Here is a 20,450-nt window from a genome sequence, read left to right as displayed (position 1 = left end):
CCGTTCTCTGAAGCTACCTAGAGCACCTCTAAAAGAGAAACTGGAATTTTACTCTATTTGATGTAGTTAAAAAAACTGCAGTGACAACCACAACCCAAAAATAACAGCTACCTCTGTTCGTCACTCACCAGAGTCACTCCAGAGGTAGCTCGTCAGAAGATAAACATTCAGCTGACAGCATTAGCACCCATCCCTCAACAACAGAAGTCACCCCATATTTAATGTTTTCATTTCAAAACAACAGTCCACTTGCCTCTGTACCTGCAAGTTAGATCCAAGCTCGAAAGGAACGGCCACCATCACCCATGCCACCTGGGAACACAGAAGGACAAAATGACCACTGTGCTTGCAAGCGACCACCTGCCACACTGCTCCTCTGTCCCAGCCAGCCTCACCTCAGACCCTCAGAGGGAAACACCTGAACGTCTTCCCCTGTGGTGGTTTTACAGGGGTAGGCGACCAAGCTCCACCAAAACCGCTCTCTCACTCTCCCTCCTCAGAGAAGGACAGGGAGAAAATACAAAAAGGGCTCAAGGGTTGAGATAAGGACGAGGAGATTACACAGTAAATATCGTGATAGGCAAAACACACTCAGCATAGAAAGATAGAAAGATTTATTGCTTATTACTACACAATGTAGAGAAGCGAGAAACAAACGAAAGCAACCAAAAGCACCTTCCCCCCCAACCACCCTCTTCCACCTTCTCCCCCCCAGCGGTACAGGTGATCGGTGTTTATGGTCAGTCTATAGCGCTTCTTTGCCGCCACTCCTTCTCGGACGCCCTCATCCCCTGTGCTGTGGGGTTCCTCCCACAGGATGCAGTCCTTGGTCAACTGATCTGGCATGGCCTTCCCACAGGCAGCAGCTCTTCCAGAACTGTTCCAGATGTAGGTCCATGCCACGGGGTCCATCCCTCAGGAGCAAACTGCTCCAACCTGGGTCCCCCACGGGCAGCAGCTCCTGCCAGCTCACCTGCTCCTGCGTGGTCCCCTCTCCACGGTCTACAGGTCCGGCCCGGAATCTGCTCCGGCAAGGGTCTTCCACAGGCCGCAGCCTCCATCAGTGCAGGTCCACCTGCTCCACCGTGGCCTCCTCCACCAGCTGCAGCATGGAACCCTGCTCCACCGTGGTACTCCGTGGGCTGCAGGGGGACAGCCTGCTTCATCATGGTCCTCACCACAGGCCGCAGGGGACTTCTGCTCCGGCACCAGGAGTACCTCTCCCCCTCCTTCTTCACTGACCTTGGCGCCTGCAAGGCTGTTCCTCACTCCTCTTGCTCTCCCAGCTGCTGCATGGACCAGCGTGGGTTTTTTTTTTTTTTCCTGTCTTAAATATGCTCTCACAGACGCGCAAACAACATCACTTATTGGCTCCGCTCAGCAGCGGGGCCCTTACCTAACATGGGGCAGCTTCTAGATTCTTCGCACAGAAGCCACCCCTAGAGCTCCCTGCTACCAAAACCTTGCCACATAAACCCCCCACGTCCCTTCACTTCGGTTAAGGGACGACCAGGCTGACAACACGCTCGCCTTCCCTCACTGCTCCGTGACACGGGGATTTCCCTGTCCAAGACTGCACCAAGCACCTGCAGAGACGAGAGAAAAGCACACCCTGAGGCACCTCACAGCCACAGCGTACCTGCTGCAATACCTCTCTCTTCCCAGTTGCTTTACTTCAGCTGCTCGTTAGCTCGATCTAAGATAAATGTGCCCGGGCGGCGCCGCGCCAAAATGTGCCCGGGCGGCGCCGCGCCAAAATGTGCCCGGGCGGCGCCGCGCCAAAATGTGCCCGGGCGGCGCCGCGCCAAAATGTGCCCGGGCGGCGCCGCGCCAAAATGTGCCCGGGCGGCGCCGCGCCAAAATGTGCCCGGGCGGCGCCGCGCCAAAATGTGCCCGGGCGGCGCCGCGCCAAAATGTGCCCGGGCGGCGCCGCGCCAAAATGTGCCCGGGCGGCGCCGCGCCAAAATGTGCCCGGGCGGCGCCGCGCCAAAATGTGCCCGGGCGGCGCCGCGCCAAAATGTGCCCGGGCGGCGCCGCGCCAAAATGTGCCCGGGCGGCGCCGCGCCAAAATGTGCCCGGGCGGCGCCGCGCCAAAATGTGCCCGGGCGGCGCCGCGCCAAAATGTGCCCGGGCGGCGCCGCGCCAAAATGTGCCCGGGCGGCGCCGCGCCAAAATGTGCCCGGGCGGCGCCGCGCCAAAATGTGCCCGGGCGGCGCCGCGCCAAAATGTGCCCGGGCGGCGCCGCGCCAAAATGTGCCCGGGCGGCGCCGCGCCAAAATGTGCCCGGGCGGCGCCGATCACAGACCTACCCTTTACAGATGAAAAAGGTAACTCTGATACAACCCTGCTCAGTCTCTTAGTAATACTGCGCCTACGTGGTCAAGCCTCTTGTAGTGTGTAATCAAGCTCTTTTTAGTCCTCTGGAGAGTTACACAAGTGCCTTCATACGTCTAGAGATTCAAATATAACCCAAAAACACAAGTGGATCCCACCATCCCAAAAACAAGTGAGCCAGCAACCTCTGCTAAATATCCCTCTAGTAAGTGATTTCCAAGCACTTAAAATCTAGAAATCCATAGACTCCAACCTGCCCAAAGAACCCTGCAACTGACTGAAGGAAAAACAAAGCACTTACTCCAAAGAGCAGCCCAGGCACAATGAACTCTCTAATGGCATACCTGGGGCTCATATACCATTTGGCCCCGCCCAGCACCCAAACCCAATCACCTGGGAAAGGGGAGGGGCAAAGCACAAGAAAGTAGAAAGAGAGCAGGAGCAGCAGCTATGTTTTTGTTTGTTTGTTTGTTTTTTCTGGCCTAGCTCAATAGCATGCAGACTGCAGACAAGACAACTGGGGTGATTCTAGAAGCAACAATCCCCATGCTTTTGCTGCAGCTTTGAATATTGAAAGGACAATATGACCAAGCAAGTAACTGAAGTTTTTTTCAACTGCAAGCAGCTCAAACCGTTGTTTTTATACAGGAAGAAATATCTAGGAGCATAACAGATTACACACCAGAAAAAAAGATCAATTCCATGTAATAACATCACTCGCAGCATAAATCACGTACTTGAGTAGGCTATCTGAAATGATTCAAAGATCATAAATCCAATTTCTTGCATGCCCTTATCATTAGCAGTATCGCAGTGACATACATACAAATATTCCTACTACCAATAACATAACCAGATCAGTAAAAACTTGTTCTAACTATTGAAAGTTGGGTAACCATGAAGTTAACTTAAAACTCCTAATCCTGTTCCTAGCATTCCAGTTAAGTCTCTTTGTGTTCTGCCCCTGAGGTGTACTTGCTTTTGTGACCATATTGTCCAGCCTTCTAATGATGTCTTTAGGAAAGGAGAACAGGCTGGTTGAACTGCTGAGATGTTAATTTGTATTAGCAATTCAACATGCTTGAGAGACCATTCTGGATTAAATAACAATTGTTGTTGGCCTGTGTTCCTTACTACATACGGGCCTGTTTCATAAATTTTGGGTTCCAGCTTGACTGGGGTTTGGGCATAGGTTGTAGGGGAAGGAAGTGCTATAGGGGGTCTCACTGTCGTAGGAAGTATAGCATATATTGTAAAATTTATCATGAGGCTCTCGCCTTCCTTGATCTCGAGCTTTTGACCATTATTAGTCCAAAAACAGTTAACTGCTACAGTCTGTGTTAATATAAAATTATACCAACAATCTAATTTACCTGGGCGGATACAACCTTCTTGTTGGCCACTTTTGGAAGTCGGTTTTACTAAAATCCCCGTTGCTTTCTCGTGGGCTGTTCCATTAATCATTCGGCACCCTATTTCAATTTCGTCCCCTACAGTTCTTTGGTGTATCCACCCTTCCCCTAAATTTTGCCATTCTGATAATGCATGTAAATGATCACCATTTGTTCGCCAAATAACCACAACAGCTAACTTTCCATTAATGTTCTTATCCTCCGTGGTTACGGCTTCAGACCAAGGCCACCCACCATTCTCTATCATCATAGAAGCACCTTCCAATTCTTGAATCACAATTACAACTATAAGCCACAGAAATAAAACAATTCTGTTAACTAAATTTCTGCTAACTACATTACTAAATACTCCTGACCATAGTGTCTTCATTTTGCCTGACTGAACTTTAGTTTCAGTTCACCGTCACCCAGCGTTACTTTCCAGGGGGCTTTTGGAGCTTTCTTCACTCTCGAATAATGGATCCAGGCCGTTTGCTCCTTAATCTTGATGGCGGTATGTGTTGTCAGCAGCACCTGGTATGGTCCCGTCCACTTTTCTTCCAAAGGGCGACCTGCAAATGCTTTTACATACACATAATCCCCAGGTTTAAAGGGGTGGATTGGTTGGTCCAGCCCTCTAGCCCTGGTTCCTGAGACAACTTTAGATATTTGATCCAACTGTTTTTGGAGTCCTATTAAATAATTATACAAGTATCCCGACCCCAGTTGCGTCAGGTCCTCCCCGCTGAACAAAAACTGATAGGGTCTTCCGTATAATATTTCAAAAGGGCTTAGATTTTCCTTTGTCCGTGGTTTTACTCTAATTCTAAGTAAAGCCAAAGGGAGAGACTGAGGCCATGATAAATTAGTCTCTTGCCCTATTTTGGCTATTTGTTGTTTGATTAGATGATTCATCTTTTCCACTTGTCCGCTTGCCTGTGGTCTGTAAGGGGTATGGAGTTGCCAGTCTACCCCTAAGACCTTACTTACTTCTTGAACTATTTGCGCACAAAAATGAGAGCCTCTATCTGAGGACATTGCTGCCGGAATTCCGAAACGCGGTATTATCTCATTCAGTAAAACCTTAACCACTTCTCTTGCCTTGTTGGTTCGACAGGGAAAAGCCTCCGGCCACCCGAAAAAAAGTATCTGTCAAAACCAACAAGTATCGATACCCCCCTTTTCTTGGCAGTTCTGAAAAATCTATCTGCCATTGTTGTCCTGGATAGTTTCCTTTACTGATTATTCCGAACTTTACCCTATTTTCTGTATTAGGGTTATGATGCAAACAAATACTGCATTGCTGGGTTACTTGTTTTACCGTAGTATACAGATTTTTTCCCACCAAGACTCGACTCAGATTTTTATATAAGGTGTCCGCTCCCCAATGAGTCTTATTATGTTCTGCCATGACCATAGGCCATATTAAATTAGAGGGTAGTACAACCCTATTATCTTTCAGGTATACCCATCCATCACTCCTTGCTTTTCCTCCCAGGTCCCCAATTAACTTTTGATCTTCCCGTGTGTACCTAGGTTCCTGTCCTTCACCTAAAGTTTATTTTTTACCGTCTGGTATTAAAGTGAGCGCTTCTGCCTCAGCCAATCCGGCCACCCTTTTTGCTTCTTGGTCAGCCAATCGGTTCCCTACCTCGAAGTCAGCGGTTCCTTTTTGGTGTCCCCGGCAATGTATAACAGCCACCTTCTCTGGGTGCTTTACCGCTTTCAACAACTTCAAAATCTCCTCAGCATATTTTATTTGTTTTCCTTGGGCCGTTAATAATCCTCGTTCCTTCCAGATAGCCCCACGTGCATGCACCACACCAAATGCATACTTAGAGTCTGTCCAGATATTTACTTTCTTTCGTGCTGCTAGTTCCAATGCCTGCGTAAGGGCAATTATTTCTGCTTTCTGAGCAGACGTCCCAGGGGGTAATGGTTTCGACTCAATTACCTGTTGAGTGGTCGTCACCGCATACCCTGCTTTGCGTTGTCCTTGTTTCACAAAGCTGCTTCCATCAGTATACCATGATTCATCCGTGTCTTCCAAGGGCTCCTCCTTGAGATCTGGTCGGCTAGAATACAGTTTCCATAGTTTCGATACAATCGTGGACCACTGGCTCGTCAGGAGCGTTACTAAGGAAAGAAGCTGGGTTCACAATGTTAGTAACCACAATTTCTACGTCATCTTGCTCCACCAGTATTGCTTGGTATTTTAAAAATCTTTGAGGGGATAACCAGTGTGCCCCTTTCTGCTCCAAGACTGCCGAGACAGTGTGTGATACCAGCACGGTTATCTTCTGTCCCATAGTGAACTTCCGAGCCTCCTGTATATTCATGATGACAGCGGCCACCGCTCGAAGGCAACCCGGCCAACCTTTACTTACTTCATCCAGTTGTTTAGAGAAGTAGGCCACAGCTCTCCTGTAGGGGCCCAGCTTCTGTGCCAGCACCCCCAGAGCCATCCCTTGTCTCTCATAGGAGTACAACCAAAAGGGTTTAGACAAGTCCGGTAGACCCAAAGCTGGTGCTCGCATTAACTCCAATTTAAGCTTCTTAAAGGCAGCCCGTGCTTCCCCCGTCCAGACCAATCTTGATTGGTTATTCTTGATGAGGTCATATAGGGGTTTTACAATTAGTCCATAATTATTAATCCATAGACGGCACCAACCTGTCATCCCTAGAAAAGTTCGTAATTCCTTAATGGTCTGTGGTTCTGGGGTACGGCAGATAGTTTCTTTCCGTTCTGTTCCTAACTCCCTTTGTCCCCCTGAAATCTCAAACCCCAAGTAAGTTACACGTGACTGAATCAGCTGAGCCTTCTGTTGAGAGACTCGATACCCATTCAAACCCAGAAAATTAAGGAGACTTATCGTCCATTGCATGCAGCTGCTCCTATTCTCAGTGGCTATCAAAAGGTCATCAACGTATTGCAGCAGAACTCCTTCGGTGTTTGGGGCCTCCCAAACCTCAAGCTCTTTTGCTAGTTGATTCCCAAAAATCGTGGGGCTGTTTTTGAATCCCTGCGGCAATACGGTCCAGGTCAATTGAGCCTTTCGTCCTGAGTCTGGATTTTCCCATTCAAAAGCAAAAAGCTTCTGACTTTCTGGGGCTAAAGTCAGGCAGAAGAAGGCATCTTTTAAATCCAGTACGGTAAACCAAACTAAATTATCTTTTAATTTAGTCAGTAATGTGTACGGGTTGGCTACCACAGGGTGTATATCTTCAGTGATCTTATTTATAGCTCTTAAATCCTGCACTAATCTATAGTTCTTCCCATCTGGCTTCTTAATTGGTAGTATAGGAGTATTATATTCAGATTCACACTCAACCAGCAGTCCATGTTTTAAAAACTTATCCACTATCCCCTTAATTCCTTTCCTGTCTTCTAATCTTAGGGGATATTGCTTAATCTTAACTGGCCTTTCCCCTGGCTTTAATCTCACCACTATCGGGGCTGCATTTTTGGCTCGCCCAGGGATGTCAGTAGCCCAGACTCCTGGGTAAACTTGGTCTAAAATCTCCGAAGGTACTTTACCGATGGGGTCTGCTTGTATCAGCGTTAAGCTTAGCGCGGTTATCAGCTTTTCTTCTCTCACCTTTAACCCCACCTTCCCTTTTTCAAAGACAATTTCCGCTTCTAATTGTTCTAGTAAATCTCGCCCCAGCAAAGACTTCGGTGATCCTGGTAAATATAAAAACCTATGTATTCCCATCTGTTTCCCTAACTTATATTTTAAAGGCCTTAGGAAAAAGGCTTTCTCGTGCTGGCCTGTAGCTCCTATCACCGTCACGAAATCCTCATCCTCTGGTATCAATTTCTGGTTTAACACAGAATAAGTCGCTCCTGTGTCAATTAAAAACTCCACTTCCTGTCCTGATTTCCCTAGCTTAATTTTAACCAGCGGATCTGCTAGGGTAGAATCCCCCGGTCCACTTCATTGGTCGGGAGATACACTAGCTACCATCAACCTGTTCTTCTCCCGTTGTTTCGGACATTCCCTTCTCCAATGACCCACTTCCCTACAATATGCACACTGATTCGGTCTCAGGGGAGGCTTTACTGACCTTCCCCTTATCCCATTCCCTCTTCCTTTTCCCCGAAAAGGTTCTTCTTGCCTCTGTAAGGCCGCAACAGTTGCCGCAGCAATAGCCCTACCCAGCCTTTGTTTCTCATTCCCTTCTCGATTCCTAAATACCCTCCATGCCTCTTCCACCAGCCTTTCTAAATCTCTCACATCCGGCTCCTTCATTTTCTGAAGCTTCCGCCTTATATCGTCCGCAGACTGACCCAAGAACAGTGATACTAGCTGGACTTTACCTTCCTCAGAAGAGGGGTCTATCGTTGTAAATTTTTGCATTGCTGTCCTTAGTCAATCGAGAAATTCTGACGGGGTCTCAGTTTGCCCCTGTTTTATGGTATATAACCTACACCAGTTTACAGACTTTGGTATCGCACTTTCCAAGGCGATCCTAATCCATTCCTGATATCTTTTTAATAACCTATAATCACCCTCATCATTATAGTCCCAGTTTGGGTCCACTCTGGGCACATATACCTCCACAGTTCCAGGTAAAACTGACGTTACCTGGGTCTGTACTTGAGTTTGTGCATTCTTAATTACCAGTTGCTTTTCCGTTTCCGATAATGCTGCCAGCATTATCTCTATATCTTTCCAATCGGGATATAAATTCTTTACAATCAGCTCAAACCTCCGGGCCACTGATTCTGGATCATCCCGGTATCCTTTCACAGCTTCCTTCCATGAATCTAACTCAGCAGTTGTGAAAGGTACTTTTATCCGAGCTGGTCTGTTAGCCCCCATAGCCTGTCGTAACGGGGCTTGAATAACGGGCCCGACCTTACTTCGGGTTCGAGCCGTGATCGGGGTAAAGTCTCCATTCCCCCAACTCTCATTTTTCTTATCTATTCTGCCGTTTCCTGGGCTCGCCCCCACGCCTCGTTCTATTATCTGGGGCGAGAGGACATAATCCTCCATTCTCTCCTCTGACTCATTCAATTTCAAACATCTCTGCCCGATACTGCACGCCGAACAACATCTTTTCATTTTTCCTGCCCCTTCCTTCTTCATATCCTTTTCTATTGCCAGGATCAAAGGATCCTGTGGGGCTAAGTTAATTCCACACTCCTTCTGCCATTCTGGGTGGTTTCTCAAAGTGAAAAACATATCTGCGTATGACACCTCATCCCACTTTCCTTCTCTCCTTAGAAACAACATTAACTGTAGTAAAGTATTATAATTTAAGGTTCCATTCAATGGCCATTTTTCCTCACAATCCAACTTATAAAGTGGCCACCATTGATTACAATATTTTATCAACGTTTTCTTATTTTCAGTTCCACCGGGGGATCCCCCTATATCTTTCCAATGACTCAAGATACATCCCAACGGGCTTTTCTTTGGAATCCCACTACTCTGCTGCCCCCCCATGTTACAGTTCAGAATGTTTCTTGTTACACAATACAAGCCGGCAGCTTTCCACAATAACACCAAGATCCTAGTAACGTTATAAAGAGTATAATCAAAATCCCAAAGACAATAGCCAAGGTCAAGTTCCACATTTAAACACAACGTAATACCAACCTCGCATGCAAAGGTTACTTGTTTCCCAACAGCAACTGAGTGCTTTCCAAAAAAACAAATGCCGTCCTGCAGAAAACTTTTACTTTCTGACTTACAGACGACCCCAATTGACCGGTCAACCAAATAAACCAAAATAAAGAATATAATCACTTACAATGATGGGGTCCGTGTCTGCCTCCGCAGTGATCCGTTGAGTCGAGGAGTCCCTCCGGGAAATCCCGGGGGTACCCTAGGGAGTCCTGTTCCCAGCGGGTCCTGCGGTCCGACAGAGAAGAAGTCCCATCTGGGGTGCCAGATTGATTCAAAGATCATAAATCCAATTTCTTTAAGTGATTTATTCTTTATTGACGGCGCCGGATGCACGGGGGATCTTTCCGCCTATCGTGCATCCCGAAGTGAAAAGCCGTCCCAAATTTATACATCACAGTGATTAATATTTTATTAACGCCTATACATATTCATTATCTAACCCCGCCTACTCTCGCTTCTCATGCTAATCAGTTTTTTGTGTCCTGCGCCTGCGCAGATCCTCTCAGTGGTCTTGGGCAGGGGTCGTCGAGCTGTGGTCGGTGGTCTCAGAGAGGAAGGCCATAAGTCTTCCTCACAGTGTACTTTTCACCCTTGGTCAGGATTCTGCTGAATTAGCTTTCTTCCTAACCGCAAGGACTGTTTTTTCTTCGAATCTTCTGCTCATTATTTTCTTATCTTGGATTCCAATGTCTTGTTCGAGATATATTGCCCGTATGTCCTATTTTGAGATACATTGTCCGTACATCTGCTTCCTGCCCTACACCTAATGTTCTGTTCTCCTTTAATAGTTTCATTCTTAACCCTTTCTTATCTGGAATCGCCTCAGCTTCCCTAATCAGAAAACCAAAAGGCTATGCTGATAGGTCAAAACACACTACAGGACAATGGAGCCTGGCCCTCTGCTGCACCAGCTTAAATCCTATCCCTACACTCACCAAGGTGCAACCCCAACCCAAACACAGACACACCATTTCAGGCTACACGGGATGGGGCTTCAGGCACCACTTCACCTACTGAAGAAGACCACCATCAGGAGCTGCCACGCCAGACCACCTTTTTCCTCTGCAACACCTTTCTCAGGAACCAAACAGCATTCCAGTGACCTGCTTTGCTCCTATTCTAAAGACTATCACAGCCCACCTTGCCTGCGGCACCTGATAAGCAGAAGAGAAAGCAACCACAGCAGCAAAAGCCACAGCACCCCTAGGACAGTTACTCTCAACCGCTCTTTTACTTCACCCACTCACCTAACCCCCGAGGCAGATGTTTCCATCTGCTCTCAAGCCACCTAGAGCACCTCTAAAAGGCAAAATGGATTTTTATTCTACTTTTTGTAATAACTTAACTGCAGTGACAACCGCACCCCAAAAATAACTGCTACCTCTGTTCATTGCTCACCTTGCCTGAGATAGCTCAGGTCGCAACGTCCTGTATTGCGCACTGCATTTCAGCTTGAACAAAGGAAAACATGGTCAAAAGATAAACATTCAGCTGCCAGCATTACCACCCACCCTTCAACACCACAGGTGACCCTATATTTAATTTTATCATTTCAAAAGACCAGTCCACTTGCCTCTGTACCTGGAAAGTAGATCCAAGCTCAAATGCGGCCACCTGCAAGGCCGGGGGGGGGGCATTTGGCAGCCACCTGCAAGGTGGGGGGGCACCTGGCAGCTTTGCTCTAACAGACCCTACTAGTTACCTCAAAAAGATGGGCTTACCGGTCTCAATTTGAAATGCATCAGTCCATAGGCTCTGACCCACCTAAAGAACCCTGCAACTGACTGAAGGAAAAACAAAGCCCCTACCCCCAAAGAGCAGCCCAGGCAGAATGCCTGCCCTAATCATGTGGAAAATGGGAGGGGCCGTGCATGAGAAGAGATAAAGAGAGCAGGAGGAACAGCAGCCCTGTTTTTGGTCTGGCTTAGGTCAACAGCGTGCAGAGTGCAGCACAGGCAATCAGCCTGTTTCTCCTGAAAGACTTACCTTAGCTTTGGTGAAGGAAACTGACCGGGCTGACAACCCTCTCACCTTTTTGCACCACTCCACAACATGGGGAATTCACCTCTCCACGGCTGCACGAGGGAACTGCAGAAACAAGACAAAGCACACCCTGAGGCACCTCATAACCACAGCCTACCTACCTACTGCAATACCTCTGCAATACTTATACCTCTCTTCCCAGCTGCTTTACCTCTGCTGCTCTCCATCTCCAAATCACATTCTTTTAACTGTCACGCAGAGCAGTGGTCCTCCAGGTGCCATAGAGCAGCGCCATTATTTTTTTTCTTTTTTAATTTCAGAACAGCTTCCCTTCAAAACAGCTTTCCGCTTCCCTCTGGAAATGGACAGTAGGTCAAGCCAGTCACCGAGTTGCCAACGCAGAGCTTCACAGTTCCAGAAGGTGCTCTTTCATTCGACTGATTCCTCAGAAGTATTACCTACCACTAGCAAAAGCAATAAACAGACTGCAAACAGGCACTGCCACATTTGACAAACTTCATGTTTTTAATTTTATCATTTCAAAACAGCAGTCCGCTTGCCTTTACATCTGAAAAGGCAGATCAAACCAGTCACCAAGTTGCCGAACAAGAACTTGACAGTTCCAGAAAGTGCTGTTTCCTTTGACCGGCTCCTCCTAAGGTTTACCTACTGCTGGAAAAAAAGAAAAAAAGACTGTGCCAGCTGCCCTTAAGTACTCACCCAGAGCTTGAGTATTCGCCCAGAGACAGACCAGATGTCTTTCCCAAAAGAGTCAGGACAATGTATTATTGCACTGTTGGACCACCACATTAGCTGCCATCACTAATTGCCAGGCAGGACAGCTCCAGGCCAAACACACACATGAAAAGGCACACTACAAACATCATGAACAAAACATGGGAAAAGAATTACTTTTCATGAATTACTTTTTCAAGAATTACTTTTACATGTCGTCTCAGGGAGGAAGTAACTACCCTGAGCAACGTGCCCTTACCCACTAGGAAGCTGAGCGGCAATGTGAAAAACTACATTTCCCGGCATGCCTCGGAATCCAACATGGCCGGCAGGAAGCTCAAAACCCAAAGACCACAACTCCCGGCATGCTGCGGGGCACGAAGCCTGGCAGTTGCTACAGCGCATGCGCATCTCCTCCGTCTGCAGTACCTCCCTTTCGCCAGCAGGTGGGAGCAGAGAGCCACGCGTCACCGCAGCGCCTCTTCGCCTACAGCACCGCTCGCTGTTCGGCCACCAGGTGACACCAGGCGCCGCCGCGCCACCCTGCTCCATGCATGGGCGGAAACAGAACGGCAGGCACGGCTTCCCAGGCCGTCTGCTCGTTAAGGGAAGCGGCGGGAGCCGCGTGGAACACCACACAAGAACGGCAAGAAAAAGCACCCCGCTCCACGGGCACGGAGGAAGTAACTGCCCATCCTAAAAGGCCCCGTGCTGAGCGGCAACGTGAAACTACAGTTCGCAGCATGCTCTGGAAACCAATGTGGCCGATCAAAAGCGCGGAGCCCAAAGACCACAACTCCCGGCATGCTGTGGGGCAAGACGCTCCCAGCCACCTGACCCAGCTGACGCCCCGCCCCAGAGTCAAACCCGTGCTTTCTGATCCGCCGCCTACTACCCCAGCCACGGGTCCCGCAGGACCCAGCCGCCCCAACACCCTTCCCTCCCCTCTGCCACGGACGCCCAGGCCCTCCCTCACCTGCTGCTCCGCAGCAGCCACAGCCCAGGTCACGCTCGCCAATCACTCCCTCTGCGCAGACCAGTCCCAGCACACCTGGCCCAGGGAGCAAACACAGCACAGGCCTACCCCCACCATTGCTGCCCTTGCCCCCCCCCCCGCCTGCAGCCTCCCCAGCAGGGTGGCCCCCACACCCAGATCGCTTGTCTGTGTCCATTGGCTCCCCCATGGACAATAAACACAGGGCCAACACCCCAGCCCCTGCCCCCCGCCACACCCAGGAACCTGCACCCAGCAGCACAGCCACAGCCACTTACAGTGTCCACAAACACAGAGGGCAGCACAAGCCGGAAAGCAAACTTTATTAAACTCTTACGCAGGACTCCTGGGAGGGAGACTGCGGCAGAACTCCCTGCCCAGACATTCTCCCCTTCCCCTGGGGGGCTGCGGGGCTCAGGCATCCAGCAGGTCCATCCGTCCGTCTCAGCATCCATGCCCTGGGGAACAGCTGCCTCCTGCAGAAATGGGCTGTGAGGCACAGAAGGAGGAAGAAAAAGGAAAAGGGCACAAGTGGGATACAAGCAGCAAGAGAGGAACTGGGTGGACAGACAGACAGCAGGGCAGAGGGACAGAAGAACCACCTGGGGGGCAGGGAGCGGGACAGGGGTGATCAACGGGGTTGGACAGAGTCCAACAGAGGCACAATTGCGACAGCCAGGATGACCGAGAGTAATAGCAGTTTTACTGACATCAGACAGCATTAGTTTGGGATGAAATCAGAGTTTTGGTTTTTGGATCAGAGATGACTCTGTTGAACAGTCTCTGCCTTTCCAGTATTTGAAAGGAAAAGGCATGAGGATAAGCACACAAGTATGAAGCTATTATTACCAACAGAGATGCTGGAAGTAGGCTTCTCCATATCGCTTTTGGTACTTGTGGAGTAATTGCCTTAAGTAACTAGGCAAATTAAACTAATATTCACATTTTAAAGAAAACGTGCAGCATTGAAAAAGCTTTCAGGGTGGAGGGTAGCTGCGCTACCTAAGCGTTCCCTAGGCCTCCAACTTTACATGCTATTGCACTAGGGGAACTTGGTGTGCTGACTCTAAGGAACAGTACAGAGCGTAGAGCAGAGTGGAGACACCACAGATAGGCTCTGTGATGAGACAGTGACCTGATGCTCTTATGCGCACCAAGACTGATAAGCTGCATGTTTACCATCCTTGTGAGAAAAATCTCAAATAATTTTCTTCAGACAGGATCTTCTGTGAGACTATTTTATTCGTGATTGCAATGGCGGGCGTCATGTCAATCAGGAACGCATTTTAGTAAACAAATCATAACCTTTTATTCCCTATTACCCGACGCCTGATCACCTCCCCTGTTTCCTCATTGGCTAAGTACTACAGGTTCACAAGCTACTCGACGCTCCTCTATACCACGTATGTACAATTTTTCTGTTTTTTCAACCCTTTAATTTCTCCTTTCTTATGTTTTGAGAACTTGTGATCTTTGTTTTACTGTTCTCACACTGCTCATCTTGTTTTTCTCAAGCTTCTACCTTATTTTGGAACAGTGAGGCCTTCTACTGTCCACTTATCTACAGGTGACCCATTCGGTGATAAACTGGAGCTGATTGATACAGCGGTGCACTAAGGGTTAAGAAGAAGGTTACTCACAGGCATAGAGTGGTAACCAGGCTAGAATAAGAGAAAGTGGGAACCAGTAAGAAGTTGCTAGGCTCGGACGGGCCTATAGAGGGCTACGCATGATCAAAAGGAATGCACTAATCAGAAGTCTGTAACTACGCACGCTAGCTGCGTGCAGTGCATGTAGCTGGTTCAGAAAGCTATATAATATCTGGCATTGGAACAATAAAGGGTCTCCATTTCTCGACTATTTTGGAGTCTGTGTCCTCATTCCCTTCACTTATCTACTTAGCATTTCTCCTTATTATGACTACACGATTACCTTGGAATACAGAAAAGTAATTCTCTACTGCAAAAACACAACTTTGTTTCTCACACCCTGAGCCAACCACCTGTCATGGTTTTGACAGAACGTTGTACTCTAGTGAACTTTTGCTCATTATATCATCACTATAATACCAAAACACACCTCCATCCCAAAAGCTCCATGCCTCCAAGCTGCGACCGCCCCTCACTGAGCACACGCTCTGAATTTCTCAGACCCCTATACCTTTAAACGAAAGCAAGAAAACTTTACAAATCATAACCAAGATATGCCTGACTAGAGTCACTCAAGCTCCACCTAAAAGGGACAGAAAATAATCACAGAGTCATAGAATATCCCGAATTGGAAGGGATCCACAAGGATCATCGAGCCCAACTCCCGGCATCACACAGGTCAACCCAAAAATTCAGACCATATGACTAAGTGCACAGTCCAAATGCTTCTTAAACTCTGGCAGACTTGGTGAAGCGACTACCGCCCTGGGGAGACTGTTCCAGTGCTCAACAACCCTCTCAGTGAAGAACCTCTTCCTGATGTCTAGCCTGAACCTCTCCTGCTGCAGGTTGACACCATTCCCACGGGTCCTATCACTGGTCTCTAAAGAGAACAGATTGGTGGATAATGTAAATTGGCTTAAGTGAAAGGGGATGTTAGGGAAGATACCATCACGAAGGATACCTTTCTGACTTCCGGGATCAGTCGACGGGCTGAGCCTCTCTTCCCCCCGCACTGGGATGTCGTGGGGTAAGATCTGAATGCTTGGTTGTACCAGGCGTCTCCGTAGAAACTCAGAAATCTCTAGAGCCTTTGTGCCTTTTAATGCGTTAATAGCCAGGACGAGTACCCGTGTATTTCATGCGTGCTCGCTTGCTTTTGCGGACAGTGAATTTATCGCCGGCAATTCCAAAGAACCTGTGTCCCTGTTGCTGTAATAAACTGCCCTTCGTTGCATTGTTCCTAGCCGTGATAGTTCTCATTGAACACAACTAGAGCGAGGGTGTGCTACGTTATTGGTGAATCCGTGACCGTGGTAGTTCAGTACCCCGAATCCGACCAGACCCGTAACAGTTAGTCAGCTACGCCCCTTAACACGACAGTATTTCATAGAGAAAAACATTAAGCCTAAGATTTCTCATCCCTAAGGCCTTAGGGGGGCAGGCCGAGAAGGAACCAGAGATGCTTAGTATGTCTCCTGAGAATCGCAGCTTACAGTTACTACACGTCTTCTGGTCTCATGGGATGAGGCAGAGGTATAATTAATTCCTTCTCCATCTCTCTAAAGAGTTTTCCTCCTATCTGTGACAAAGGAGAAAAATGTTATGGTCGTGGAAGTCGTTATACAAAGCCACACTCAGTGAATTCACTATTACAGTTAAGATCGTTTGTAATCGAAAACACCTCAGCAGCAGTGTTACCACTGCAAACATAGCGCTGCACAAAAATTCAACTCAAGATAAAGGAAAGGGCGAGCTAAAAGGACAAATGACGTGACCGAAGGCATCTTCAACAACCATCTGGTAGATGGTTGTCCACAGCCCTTGGATTCCATGGTCGTCTTCCCTGCCAAGTGAATCCTGGAAGAACAAGAAAAGATACACAACATGTCCACAAAAACTTTTGGGGAGGCTACTGAAAAGAAAAACAAAAAAATAGAAACAGCATGCAGCTAGTACGTCAGTTTTGTTAACAGAGTAACATTAACATACTAGAAATTTCCACATTCTATGTAGCCCCAAGGTGGTGCTGGGTACATCCACTGATATTAATGGGGTAGCACGATGTAAGAGATAGTTAATAGACAAGGTACACCTGAGGTGCACAGATTGCATATTCCATGCGACAAAAAAGGCACAGCTTGGCACCCAGTTTGGATCAGCTTGCGTATGAGTCTGCTGATACGTGAGTATATACAGCAAGCAGACAAGTCTTTTACTCCACAGACTCAGTTTCATTTATGTATATACATACATATACATATGTGTATGTATCTCTCTCTCTCTCTCTACATATATATATATATAAACAAACAAACGTTGGGAACTTCATAACCACTTGAATAACAATCATTAGCTATGCCTACGCTGAAAGCCAGGACTATGCCTAAGTGATTAAGTAAACACAGAGTCTTATCTGTGAAATGCTGAAAATGCCCCATAACCACTGGGGGGCTTATGCACGGTGTACATAATTTTTACGCAAACATGCATCTTAATACACAAAGAGGAGGGGCGAGGCGGACAAAGGTTTTAGGGACGCGTCAAGACCAGAACAGCCACTGGGCAATCGCTCAGATATGCAAAGCTCAGCTAAAACCTGCACAAATCCACCGAAAGGAGGAGGCTGCCTACTTGTCTGCTTAAAATAACCTCTACAAAGAACGTATTACAAAATCAAAAACGAAACTATCATCCAGCAAAGCAAACGTCTGGAATACAATGGGCTAAAACTGACAGCTGAGGTTTGATTCTTTAGCAATTTCAAAGGTCTTCAGATCCTACCTGACTTCTCGTGCATGGTGGCGTTGCAGCACAGAAATGAGGGGAGCGGGAAGATCGCAACAGGCCAAACGCGGTGCTGAGCTCCTACAGGAGCTGGTGGGATAGCACTGACAAGAGTGAGACAGGCTGTCAGCCTTCTGCACGAGCTGAAGAAGAGGAGCGCCAGTGTCTGAAGAAGCTGTTTCTTCTCATACTTCATTTAATACACACCGTCTTTAAATCCAGGACGTCTTCTTAGGGAAGAGATAAAGAAGTAGAGTTAGCGGCTCCAAGGACACTTCAGGATCTTAGTTCTTTCTATAGTTAGCTGCTATCCACAAAACCAAACCAGTTAAAATAGAGAGTTACATTAAAAATTCTTGAAAATAACAAAAGTATGGGATTTAAAAAAAAGACATGCACGGAAAAGAGGTTAAATTATCTCATTCGTTTCTCAATTCCGCCACAAACTCTACGCTCAGCTCCTCTTAACTCACTCACCCCACTTACCCATCCAAACACAGGGCGGACGCAGCAGTTCTCATCATTCTTGGTAAAAAGACAACATTTTCATGTTTGCTGTCAAATATCATCTCTTTCCAGCACAATTTCCTGCAAGCTATGCTAACTCCTCCAGGCTTTTTAATATATACTAGAAACTTCACTGTTTTATCTTAATGACCATCTCGGTGGAAGTCGCCGAGCTGCTATCTTTGATTCTGCTGTCTTCACAAATACAAATAAAACAGTACTTCAGCAACAATCTATGACAAACTAGGCAATACATGCATCTACCTCTTACATAAGAAAGGAAAGAATTTGTAGACAACATCCAGAAAGTATTACCTTGTTAGATATCAGAGTGGTGGGGCAGAATGACAATGCTACACAAGACTGTACTTACACTCCTGGGATTGCACAGGTTTGCTGGAATACAAAAAAAATAAAGTAAGGTCACTATGCGGAACAAGTTCACTCACTCCATTATTACTGTGAATGACAAGAATATTTCAGTAAGCGTTCTTTTAAACCCATGGAAATTTTCAGATTTATGTCAATTTGGCTTCATGAAAACTGAAACTTGCAGTGCAAAGATCATTTATAAAAGCTGTAGCAGGTGAGCTTTTTAGGCACGGATTTTGTCACCTTTTTGGGTAATGTTCGTCTCTCTCCCTCATTACCCCCCTTCCCTCCCCTCCCCCCCCCCCCAAAAAAAAAAAACAAGAAAAAAGATTAAAGACGACAAACTGGGACTTCTCAGAGGTATGACTCCATTTTTCACCTTATACACACAGTTTCTTCGCTATGCTAAACTTTCACAATGACTGTATAATAGAGTCTTACTAATATTGTTTGTCTGTGAGTTTGATACTACTTCCCCAGGTTGGATGAAACAAGCATTTTTCATTGTGACGGACATCAAAACAAATAATGTCTCTTGTCAGCTATGGAGTCCTGCTGGCAGTATTACCAGTTCACACAAAATCCCATCTAGTTTTTGGGGTCCACCCCATCTATCCTCAGCAGTGGGAAGTTCTTCCAGAAGCAGACAGACTGTTATTCGTTCCTCAATGGAGCTGAGGCTCTGTAAGGCTTTGCTTTTTTCTTCCCTCACTCCCTCTTCTATTTCCAAGCTTTAACTTAAAAGCTAAGCTTGTGGGGCTGGGGGGAATCCCCAAATCAAATCCCAGCCCCAACATCCCATAGTCCCCTACTCTCAGGCCCAGCAATCTACAAATGCACACAATGCTACAGACTGTGGTGGGCAGGGATGTTGTCATCTTTTCAGGTGACGTTCAGCTCCCTGAAAGGGCTGAAATACCACATCCATACTCACTTCCCCTACTTGATTCGCACAGGTGTAGTCAGAGGAACAGGGCCACACCAGCACTCCCTGCTCACAAAGCTCACTGCCTACCTCCAGGTTTGCATCGTTTCCTTGTATTACTGTTAATTCTGACACATTTCTGCTATAAAAGCATATCTCAGTGGCATTAAACAACCAAATGCGTGGACTGTGCTGTCTGCAGTATTTTATCCCACACACTCCAATTACTTAATCAGCTGTTGAGCCCGTGCCTCGAGCAAGCATTTTGCTGGGTAACCATCTCCTAGTCTTGAGGGGACACGTGAGAATAATTTTTTCTTGGATAGTATTTACTTCAAATACTCCTGCCAGGCCAGTTTAAGGAATCCACAAATTCCACGGGAGAGAGGCTTGCCTAAATTGATTCTGTCTTTCTGATAATTTGCTCAATGGAGCATTTCTCCCTTCAGTATTTCTGGGGTAATGACAACGACTTGGATTTCAGAGAAGCAAGGTTTGAAAGGATAGGTAGTATCTTGAAATAGATCAGATTTCAGGAGTACAATCTCAATACATTCCAAAACCTAAATTCCACAATGCTGCTTCTGCAATCTGAGGGACAAACTCTTCTGCCACAGATGGGCAGGGATATCAGACCAGCGCATAGGAACACTTCAGGAGTCAGCAGAAGTGGTAACGAGAGCTGCATCCCTCTGTGATAGATACCTGTGCCCGAACAAGCTTTCCTTCCGCTCACAGAGGAAAAGAGCTGGCGTCCTACAAAACGTCTCGCGTCTACCACTTTGGAGTGTTCTCAGTCAGCTTGTCTGTACTTCAACTTCCCTTTGAAGGAAGTAGCAAAGTACATAAAAACCTCCTTCCGGTAGCTTGGCACTGACCTGCAAGCCAGCACCAGGAGAAGGGCTGTGTCACACTTCAGCCCGGAGAAGAGAAGGCTCTGGGGAGACCTCATTACTACCTTTAAACACGTATAGTGGACTTACAAAAGAGACAGGCAAGGACTTGTTACCAGGGCCTGTAGCGACAAGGCAAGACAAGTTTTAAACTGAAGGAAGATAGATTTAGATTGAACAAAAGGAAGAAGTTCTTCTCAATGAGGGTAGTAAGACACTGAAACAGGCTGCCCAGAGAAGTTGT

General features: G+C 47.2%; 1 protein-coding gene across 40 annotated transcripts in view; it reads right to left on the bottom strand.

Annotated features, from left to right (window-relative positions):
- The window catches only part of LOC308184692 (uncharacterized protein), a 52,163-nt gene that overhangs the window by 6,031 nt on the left and 25,682 nt on the right, over positions 1–20,450 (bottom strand). For 4 of the 40 annotated variants that reach the window (XR_013942856.1, XR_013942823.1, XR_013942826.1 and 1 more), the window contains 3 exons: positions 18,332–18,412; positions 17,507–17,736; positions 16,375–16,582 (listed from right to left, as the gene is read on the bottom strand). The gene's annotated coding sequence lies outside the window, so the exon portion shown is untranslated. The other 36 variants (XR_013942820.1, XR_013942824.1, XR_013942831.1 and 33 more) reach the window with 32 other exon arrangements.

The sequence above is a fragment of the Anser brachyrhynchus genome (genome assembly GCF_964034855.1).
Source record: "Anser brachyrhynchus genome assembly, chromosome: W".
Taxonomy (NCBI): Eukaryota; Metazoa; Chordata; class Aves; order Anseriformes; family Anatidae; genus Anser; species Anser brachyrhynchus.
Note: the sequence above shows the minus strand (reverse complement) of the source record. Positions and strands in the feature narration are given on the sequence as shown.